The sequence below is a fragment of the Gopherus flavomarginatus genome, chromosome 12 (assembly GCF_025201925.1).
Source record: "Gopherus flavomarginatus isolate rGopFla2 chromosome 12, rGopFla2.mat.asm, whole genome shotgun sequence".
NCBI classification, from domain to species: Eukaryota; Metazoa; Chordata; order Testudines; family Testudinidae; genus Gopherus; species Gopherus flavomarginatus.
The window spans coordinates 14452699-14462658 of NC_066628.1; positions in this window are offsets into that span (position 1 = coordinate 14452699).

Genomic DNA, 9960 nt, shown 5'->3' on the forward strand with positions numbered 1-9960 from the left:
CCTTTGATGGTTTTTGTTGCTGTCCTCTGTACTCTCTCCACTTTGTCCACATCTTCCTTAATGCATAATATATTATATTATTTGTTAATTAATAGTAATAATAATTGAGATAATCATTTAGACAACCTACACACATTAAATTCTTTCAGTCTCTCCATATACTTAACTCCTTTCAGCCATAGAACATAGACAGATAGGTAGATAGATTTCTGTTCATCAGCAGTTTTCCAAAGTGATCTAAAATGGAAACAAATTGGTAGATTACCCTGTAATTTGCCATGCCACATCAGGGGCAGAGTGCAGTTAGAAGTGCAAATTTGAGATGTGGTAATGGGGATCCTGACATACATCCTCCTGCAAAAAAATAACCATTTCAGAATTGCCAGTGCTTATAATGTTTTCCTGAGCAGAGCTGGGGAACAAATCAGTTGCAAAAACCACATGAAATGGAGACCAGTGGACTTTCCTTGGGCTCATCTAGTATCTCGCCCCAAGAACCAGATGCAAAACGGAGTGGTTACAAAGTTATTGGATTTGGATTCTGGGTCTACAGATTGGTAGGGATGGTTGATGAAACCTCTGAAATTCAAGAAATACAGTGTTAAATGACTGCCTCTAGGTGTCATCATAGCAATTATTAATGGTCAGTTGTTAATGTTTGATAATTAATTGACAACTCCAATAAACTGAAACGCAACAAAGGTAACACAGATACATGGAAATACTTTTTAACATGACCCAAAATTAATCTGTGTTACTCATGCTCCATGACATTACCAGGGAAAGATTAGCCATTTATTCTAGACTTTGGTTCCTCATCAAGGTTGGTTTAGAGCTCCTTGGTAAATAAGAAGTTAATTTATTGACATACAATGTTTCTATGACTGCTACATAAATTACTAATAAGATGTATGACAGTTCATAAGAGTTATATTAATGTAAATTAATTTGTAAATTATTTTAAGAGTCAGAGTTAAGGTTACAATTTGAGTTAAAAGCATTTTTCTTTCAGGTTTCTGAGAAGGGCATTGCATGTTAAAATAACCTCATCATATATACTATCAAGAATTCAAATATTTAAAGAATATATGTTCCCATGATTCAGGTACAAGTCAGCCTCTAACTGTCTGCACTGAGGCAGACATTTCTGTTATATCTCATTGCCTATCCCCTGGCCTACATATTGTAGAACTGCCACCAACTGCCACAGCTGCACTTTTCCATGACAACTTGCTTGAAGTATTGTTGTAGTCAGCTTGGTCCCAGGATATGAGCCCGGCAAAGTAGGTGAGGTAATCTCTTTTATTGGACCAACTTACGTTGGAGGCTTCAAAAGAAAGCTGCACAAAACCTTCAGAAGATGAACCTGAGAGCTAAAATTCATAAGTCTTCTTGTGACAGTTTTATATTACCAATCTGCTTGGTGTATCAGGTGACCAGGCTGAGGCCGCAGGATCTTAGGGGAGGAGATGGAGGAGGGCACCAAGTGACTAAATTTTAAAGCTTTCTTAATAAAATAATAAAATAATAGCGGAAGTGCTGGAAATGCTCCGATGTCACTCAGAGGAAGAAAGAAAGCATTAGTGCCCCGTCCTTAACCCACTTTCATACTCACATCCACATTACCTGGGGCTGGCCAAACTTGGGTGTAATGAAATAAGAAGAGGGGGAAGTGTGGATGGGAGTTCTTCTCCCATGCATGGGTCATCCAGGGTGCACCATTGATCTCCAGCTTGCTTCAGCTCTCAGGAGGGTTTTTAAGTACTGGGTTCTTTTGGGGGCATTTTGTTCAGAGACCTCTGTTTCTGGTGCTCTTTGTACCAGTCCAAATCTGCCTTCCATGGCTTTCTCAGTTTTCCCAAAACACACCAGCCTCAGGGAAGCGAAAACGGTTGTCCTCCTTCCCCCACCACCGGCCTTCATTGTCTCGCTCATTTTTTCAGCCTGCAGTTCTGTTCACCTGAATCCTCCTTTCTCAGGGCTGGTCAGGGTGGAATAGGTCCCCGTCTTTCTTGGCTGTCAGCCGAAAGTCAGATGTGTGCTGTGGCCTCTGACTGGAGTCAGCATCTTATCTTCGGACTGAGGTAGATGAAGTGTTGAGTTAACCCATTCTCTGCTCTCTCCCTCCCTCTTTGGCCTCTCGCAACCTGTAAAAGAATCTATCACTCCACATTCACACCTTTGACCCTTCCTGACATGCTTTGCAATGCCTGCACCAGCATTAGCAACATACAAGGCTGATCTGCCTCCTCATGGGACCCCCTGAGTGAGGGGGTCCTAGGGTTTGTGACATTCTGGACACTGAAAAGCCTGGACTTAACAGAGACTCTGGTTTTATGGCCGTGTAGTGAGGCTGAGTGGCCTCCCTCCGAGCTGGAGAGCGAGGCACCATTGCATTCCCAGAGGAGGGTGGAACCTAGATCGCCCTGCCTCCCTCACCAGAAGTATTGGGGCATGGCTGGAAGTATGAAAGGCCAGCTCTGCAGCACAGTTCAGAGAGAGCTGGTGGAGGAGAAAGATTCACTGCCTATTTGGCCACATCCCTGAGAGGAATGTTTGCCTGACTGCTTCTGATCCTCAGACGCTGACAAGGACTGGCCAGACTTGCCTGCCGCTGTATACTCTGAGGAGCCGGAAGAGGCCTGGAGGCTAGAAGTACCAAACCCTGGCTGGCAGGAAGTGGCCCAGGCAGCCATGGAGCAGCTGGTTGCAGAGTCAGGGATGGCTCAGTCGGCATGTTGCGGCTGGATCCCCACCAACGCAGGAGCAGACAATCCTGCCCCTGCCAGGGCCCTGGGCTGGGACATAGTGGAGTAGGGTGAGCCCACTTCCCCCTACCAGCCCACCCCAGGGTGGCTGACTCCCTATACTGTTCAGAGAAGCCTCCCTAATCAGCTCCCCTATAGACTGTTTGTTTGCTGGCTGCCTTTGCCCCGCCCAGGCTGAAGTCAGCCCTGAGACTGCTTTGCTTGCTGGCCACATGGTGCTGGGACTGGGAAACCAGAGGTCTGTCACCAGGAGCCCCAGAAGGCAGAAGAGTGTTAAAATGCCTGGCAGATGGTGTTGGGCACTGCACTGTGTCCTTTCTTGGCTCCATCCATAAACAAAGCTGGCTGTGCTTGGAGAAGACTGAGCGATGTGGGCATCTGGGAGTCGTCAGCTCCAGCCAGCACAGACCAGACATACACCTAATATATAATCCTCAGATTCTCTCTTATAGAATAGTGATCTAAAATCTCCATCAGTATTGCCCCTTCTCTATTTAATTCTCAAATATGGATAGTTTGGGGGCTTCTTCCCTCTTCTCATGTTAAACTAATGTTAAACTGCAGCTACTTCGCCACCTGGACAGGACGTTCACCAGAGTCACCATCCTGCACCAGGTGCTCCTGCTCTCATCAATGCTCCTGCTCTTCAACAGAAAGCAGTCAAACCTGGTTCTGTCCTCAAAACCGTGCCATCCACTCCTGGCAGGTCCCATGTGCTCCTCTCTCCAGCTGGCGCTCGTGCTCCACCTTCTCCAGCCAGCTCTTCAGTCAGCATCCCGATATCATCCACCTGATAGAGCTGGCCAAGCATATCTGCCCATAGGCAGCCCGGAGCTGCTGCAGGGGCCCACCTGGGACCTTCTCCATTCCCTACTCCGGTGGGAGGCGGCCACGCTACAGGACTTCATGCTGCAGCCCCACTGGGTGTCATAGTTCTTACAGCACGTTGACACTGTGAGGTCTGCGGGGTGCTAGGCCTCCTCCCAGGCCTGGAGCATGAGCCTCGCTTCCACCAGGCACAGATCTGCAAGATAGTCATGGAAGTCTTTGTGTACAGGCCAGTCATCTCGGAGGAAGAGCAGAAAGAACAAGTGCTTCCTAAAGAAGAAATTGAGGCTCACACAAAGGGGTGGGGCTTTTCTCTGATCTCCACTAAGGATTCGGCACAGTGATTGGACTCTTTGATAAGAAGGCTTTCCAGAGAAGGGACATCATGAAGTCCACAGAGTGCCAGGCTCGTTGCGGCACCAGCTCCTTTGGGAACGTGGTGGGGGCCTGTGTCATCTACAACCATATGGCATTGAAGGTCATCAGGTTCTTCTAGCTGGAGGTGCTCTACCCGCTTTTCACATCCACATCATCCACCTGGTCCAGAACCCTCGAGCCATCTGCACCTTTCGCCTCTCATCTCTCACTCAATGCCTATCTGGTCATGTTCAAAGTCTACCACAGCCAGGATAGCATGTACTTGGCCACAGTGCACTGCTCACCTCCTGCCCTGTGTGACACTACCTCCTGACCTGCTATAATGACTTGGTCAGGGATTCAGTGTGCCAGGTGGCCAAGCGGTACTGCTACACTGGCTTGGCTTCTTCCTCCAGCTTAAGACCAAGGTGCAGAACATCCCCCACTGATCCAGGCCTCTGGACCTTGTGGCACTTCTGGTGTGGAGGGATTCCAGCAAGGTCTCCTGGCCCTGGAGGCACCAGCTCATCTTCCACCAGATGCAGGAGATCTGTAAGCTGGCTATGGAGGTCTTTGTGTACAGGCCAGTCAGCTCAGAGGAGGGGTAGAGGGACCTAGCACTTCCTAGAAAAGAGATCAAAGCCTAGACAAAGGCGTGGGGTCTTTCCTCCAATCTCCACTGAGGATTCGGAGCAATGGTTGGATGCTTGGATAAGGAGGAGCTGCCTCCCCAAGCAGAGAACCCACCAGGGAATAAGTCACACACTTGTCCAGTGATTTTCCCACAAACCAGGGGGTGGATGCTGTCAGTGGATGCTGTGCGGATCATCCTGGAAATGCAGACCTAGCTACATGGACTTCTGTAGAGCCAGAGATAGAACCCCTTTCCGACAGCACTAAATACACAAGACCAGTTCACCTACAAGCAATCTGTCCTGCTGTTAGATCTTATTTCTGCCCTGCAGAGACAGCTAGTAGACAGGAGTGGGAGTCAGGACTCCTGGGTTCTCTACCCAGCTGTGGGAGGGAGTGGAGTCTAATAAGTTATAGCAGCATACTTTTCCTGGAGGCTAAGAATGACCAGCCAGCTCTTATCCAGAGATCTAGAAAAGCTGTACTGCCTTCCTCTCTGCTGTGTCAGTCTTTTGTTAAAGACAGGAAACCACCAGTCACAGCCATCAACTAAACTAAAACCCTTTCTTTCCCACTGTGAAGGATTGTCTGACAAAAGAAGAGAGTCTAATTGTTAAACTTAGAGTTGTGAGTTCAATCCCTGAGGGGGCCATTTAGGGATCTGGGGAAAAAATCTGTCTGGTGATTGGTCCTGCTTTGAACAGGAGATTGGACTAGATGGGCTCCTAAGGTCCCTTCCAACCCCAATATTCTATGATCCTATGAATTGTTATCCTCTCTGAAAGGGGCTTTTGAAAAGTTTGGGTTACGTTCAGGTCTCAGAACAAGCCAATGGCAGATTCAAACTGATGTATGTCTTGTGTCGAAATTCTTTTTCCTCTGGTGCATTTGATTCAATACATTTCCAGACTTTGGCATACATTTTCTGGTGGTTTGCCCATGGGCTTGAGCCAGCTGAGGTCTCTGTTCTCAAAACCCTGAACCAGGTTTGACTGCTTAGTGTTGTGTAAGTGACAGGATCATGCTAACACCTGTGATCTCTGGGCCCCCTTATTCCACTGGAAATGAACACAAAAGCTCTCCTGCTGCTCATGGGGCTCGCTCTAATTTGACTCCCTTTGGATTCACTTAGATTCCCTTCTTAATCTGAAGAAGAAATCTTTTTAATGGCCCCACAAGGGGACTCATCAGAGACCATGTCACAAATAGCATGTTTTTAATAAGTCCCAATTGCTGGATCCCCCAGCTGGAGCCAGGAGCCAAGACTCTAACAATGCCCAGCACATCGCATTCTGAAGCCTAATGAGGTCACTTACTCTGCCAGGGACAGTTTGCACCAGTCTCAGAGTTTCCTCTGTTACAGACAGGGGCTGAATATCTTGGCACCAGATCCTTGGCCAGCCAGACTGATATTACATATCCTTCTGCATCAGGCAATTGTCCAGTTACTCCAGTACCACATACCCTTCTGTACCAGGTAACTGTCCAGTTATTCCACTACCCCAGGCCCTTCTGCAAAAGGTCATTGTCAAGTTTCTGTAATGAGGAGAATGAGCCTATTCATCAGGTGTAAATGCTGGTATCGGAAGGTTGAAAAGATTTGTTCTATGCTGTTGGACACTGATGCAATTCTTTTTTCCAGGTTCTGGGTATAAACCAGGGTTCAGCTGTTACTTACCAGCCCCCTGGCCTGACCTAACTTTCCCCACAAAACTGTCAACCCTGGTCCTTCGGATTCCGCAAACATCACCAGCTGAGTGCCAGTCTTTTGAGGACGATGCAGGGAGGAAACTTTCCCCATACTCTCCAGCTCTGACAGCCATAAAGGTTTGTTTCCCTCCCTGCACATGGCCCTTAGGAGTCTGGGACGGAGATCCTGAGCTGTGTGGGAGGAGACACCTGCAGTCTCAGAGACACGGGGCCCTTCCTGGCCATGCTTTGGACCTCAGCCCACCCAGACACATAGAAATACCATCCTCGAAAGCTTGGAGACACAAGGACGGCCGTTGAGGGGTCTGGCTTGCCAGCTGTCCCTGTAACCATCCACCATACATTTCTGCATCTATCCAGCTCTCTCCTCTTCTGTCCATCTATCTCTTTCTTTATTGTCCAGCCTTCTCTCTGCCTTTCTCTGTCCTTCTGCCAATTCACCTTTGACTTCCTCTCTTTTTCTATATCTATACTTCTTTCTTTCTGACTCCTCCTCTCTACTTCCATCCACCCATGCCTAGCCTCCATCAGCCCACACACACTCAGTAACTTTCTCTCTCTCTTCTCTGGCTTTTCTAATGTTCCCAGCACTGCAGTTGCTGGGTTCTCAGGAGCCCCTTCCCACTGAGACAGGCTTTGGGCATCCCCACCCGGCTCGGGTTTCCAGACCAGAGGTGGGTGTGCTGCCCACACAGCAGGTGTACAGAGTTAGCTGGTTTCCTTACCCCCCTTGTCCTAAACCCCTTAGACAGAGTGGGTTTCAGTGAAGGGGAGCAGGGATTGCAGCTAAGACTCTGCCCTGGTATCAGAGCATCTGAACAGCCTGGAGCTGTTCAGGCAGGAGCGGTCTGGGGAGAGCAGATCCGAAGGTGAATGGAGGTGAGTCAGGGGAGGAGGGGATTTGAAATAGGCAGAACGAGGAAGTGGGAAAGTGAATACAACAATGAATGGAGACAGACAGGCAGACAGACTGACCAGGGGATTATGATGATTAGGATGGATGGATGGATGTTTCTTGCCACATCTCCAAAATCAGGGTTGTTACCAGCATAGGCTTATCAATAGCACAGATTCTGTGGCCCCAATCTGAGCTGATTGGACAGAGCCTGGGTGGGAGTCCAGCAGGTGCATGGATCTCCTGTGGTGGATCTCACTGGAGTATCAGGAGCAGTTCTCTTTTTAACCAAACCTCTGTCCTGCCTTACTTTCCTCCTAAAGTTTCTTTCTCCCCCAGTCTCTCTCTGGAGCAGTTCCTTAGTGGGTACCAACAAGTTCTATTACAGCTGAACCTAGAAGCTCCAACAGAGGTGGGGTCCCCATTGTGCCAGGCACTGCACAGACACACAGCGAGAGACAGTCCCCGACCCAGCTGAGATCAGCAGGGTGACCAGATGTTCCAATTTTATAGGAACATTCCCGATTTTGGGGTCTTTTTCTTATTTAGGCTTCTATTATTCCCCACTCCATGTCCTGATTTTTCACACTTGCTGTCTGGTCACTCTAGAGATCAGGGCCCTGTTCTTTTGGGTGCTGCACAGACTCACAGTAAATGAAGGACACACAATCCATGCCCCAATCTAAGCAGGCAAAGCAGAATAATGGAGGGCGAAAAGGAAGATTATTGTTTTCACTTTAGAGATTCGACCCCAGACTCAGAGAGTCGAAGTCACTATTCCAAAATCACCAGTGCCAGTGCTGGGTACTGAAGCCAGCTCTCCAGAGTCCTCAGCCAGGACTTATCCCCTGGACCATTCTTGGGGATAAGATCCTCCCCTCCCCTCTCACTCACTCACCTTAATGTCTTCTAGATTCTTCCCATAGAATCATAGATTAGTGTTGGAAGGGATGTCAGAAGGTCATCTAGTCCAACCCCCTGCTTATAGCAGGACCAGTCCCCATGTCATCATTCCATTTGTACACCCATCACCCCATGGCCATCACTACATTGTGTGGGATTGCCAGTAAATTGGGCAGAATGCAATTGCCAGAGTCACTTTTTTATACTGTTTTTCCATCAATCTCACAGCTCCTCCCCAGCTCATCCCAGCTTTTTTGAAACAATAGCCAACGACCCAACAAGTTTAACTAACGCCTCTCAACTGTGCTGCTGAGGAGTCTGTTTCAACTTATCTCCACTCCTTGTCTTCATCTTTCTGGCCACAAGCCATTTTTGAAAGAATGGCCAAACAGCATTGCTCTCTGACAACCATCACCAACTGTATCTTCCTCCCTCTCTTCTTTCTCATTCAGATTCTCTCCTCCCCTTCTTCCTTCCAAGTCTCACCTGCATGGATGTACTTATTCGGGGGTATAAAAGCCTCAGTAGGTGCCCATGTTCCTGTCAGAGAGTCCAAAGTATTTGTAAAATTTTTAACTCATTTCAGTGACTGTTATAGAGTTAGAGGAGGGAAGGAGAGAGGTGGAAGAACAGGAATGAAGATGAAAGTGAGGATGGGGGGAAAGTTGAAAATGTACAACATGGGGGAGAAGAGATCTAATGAGGATGTGATGAATGCTAAATACGTACAGTGTTTGGTATCATTTTGACCACTGTCTTAGAAATGCAGAGAGACAAGGTTGGTGAGCAACTTTTGTTGGTGAGAGAGACAAGGTTTTGCGCTTACACAGAGCAGGGAAAGGTACTCCGAGTGTCACAGCTAAGTACAAAGAGGAACAGAAGCCTAAATAGTTAACACATATTTCAAGGGATTGTTCAAGCTAAGTTGCCAGTGAACTTGTCTCCTGTCATAGAGGGGAATGGGCAGGAGGAAGAACCTGGAGGAGGATGCTCAGTGGGTCACAGATTGTTATAATAAGCCATATATCCAGCCTTAGTGTTCAATTCGTGATTTTACTGTCTATCAACATTATGAATTTACAACCCATACTTGATGTGGTCCACATACTGAGCCCCTTCTTCTGGCGTTCAAACAATCCCCCAAGCTCACCATGCTCAGCATCCTAGGCAAACTCCCCACAGAGCAGGACACTAGACGCAGTCAGAACAACAGACACAAAACCAGCAGCCATATTTCCATTTCTATGATGATCAACACCATCCACAACACGGTTTTCAAAATCCATTACTGTAAAACACACCAATCACAACATGTGGTGTATCTCCTCCAGTGCACTAAGTGTCCCAACAACAAATATGTGGGTGAAACCAGACAATGACTATACTCTTGAATGAACTCACACAGGAAAATGATAGAAGACAAATCTACCATATCACTGATAGGTGTAAACTTGACACAAAGTGATCACTGTATTTATGACCTATCAATCCTCATCCTCAAAGAAAACCTTCACAAAGCCTTGAAAAGACCAACCTGGGAGCTTAAATTCATAACTTTGCTGGACACTAAAAATCATGGACTGAATAGAGTTAAGAGTTAATTGGAAAAGAGCTTTTAGAGGCAAGGTGAAAACTAGCTGGGAGTTTCTGCTAATCAGAATGGGAGGAGAAGAAAGAAAGGTTAACAAAGGTGATTGAAAACCTTGGTGGATGGAAGACCTGGAGTCTGGGCACATCTGAAAGAAGTTTATTGAAAGTTAGGAAATATGATGATTTTGTAAAGGTTATTATGACCTACGTGTTTTGTCGAAGTTAGTTATAAAAGACCAGTGAATACACTGGATTCTGGAGCAGTCCTCTGAAGCC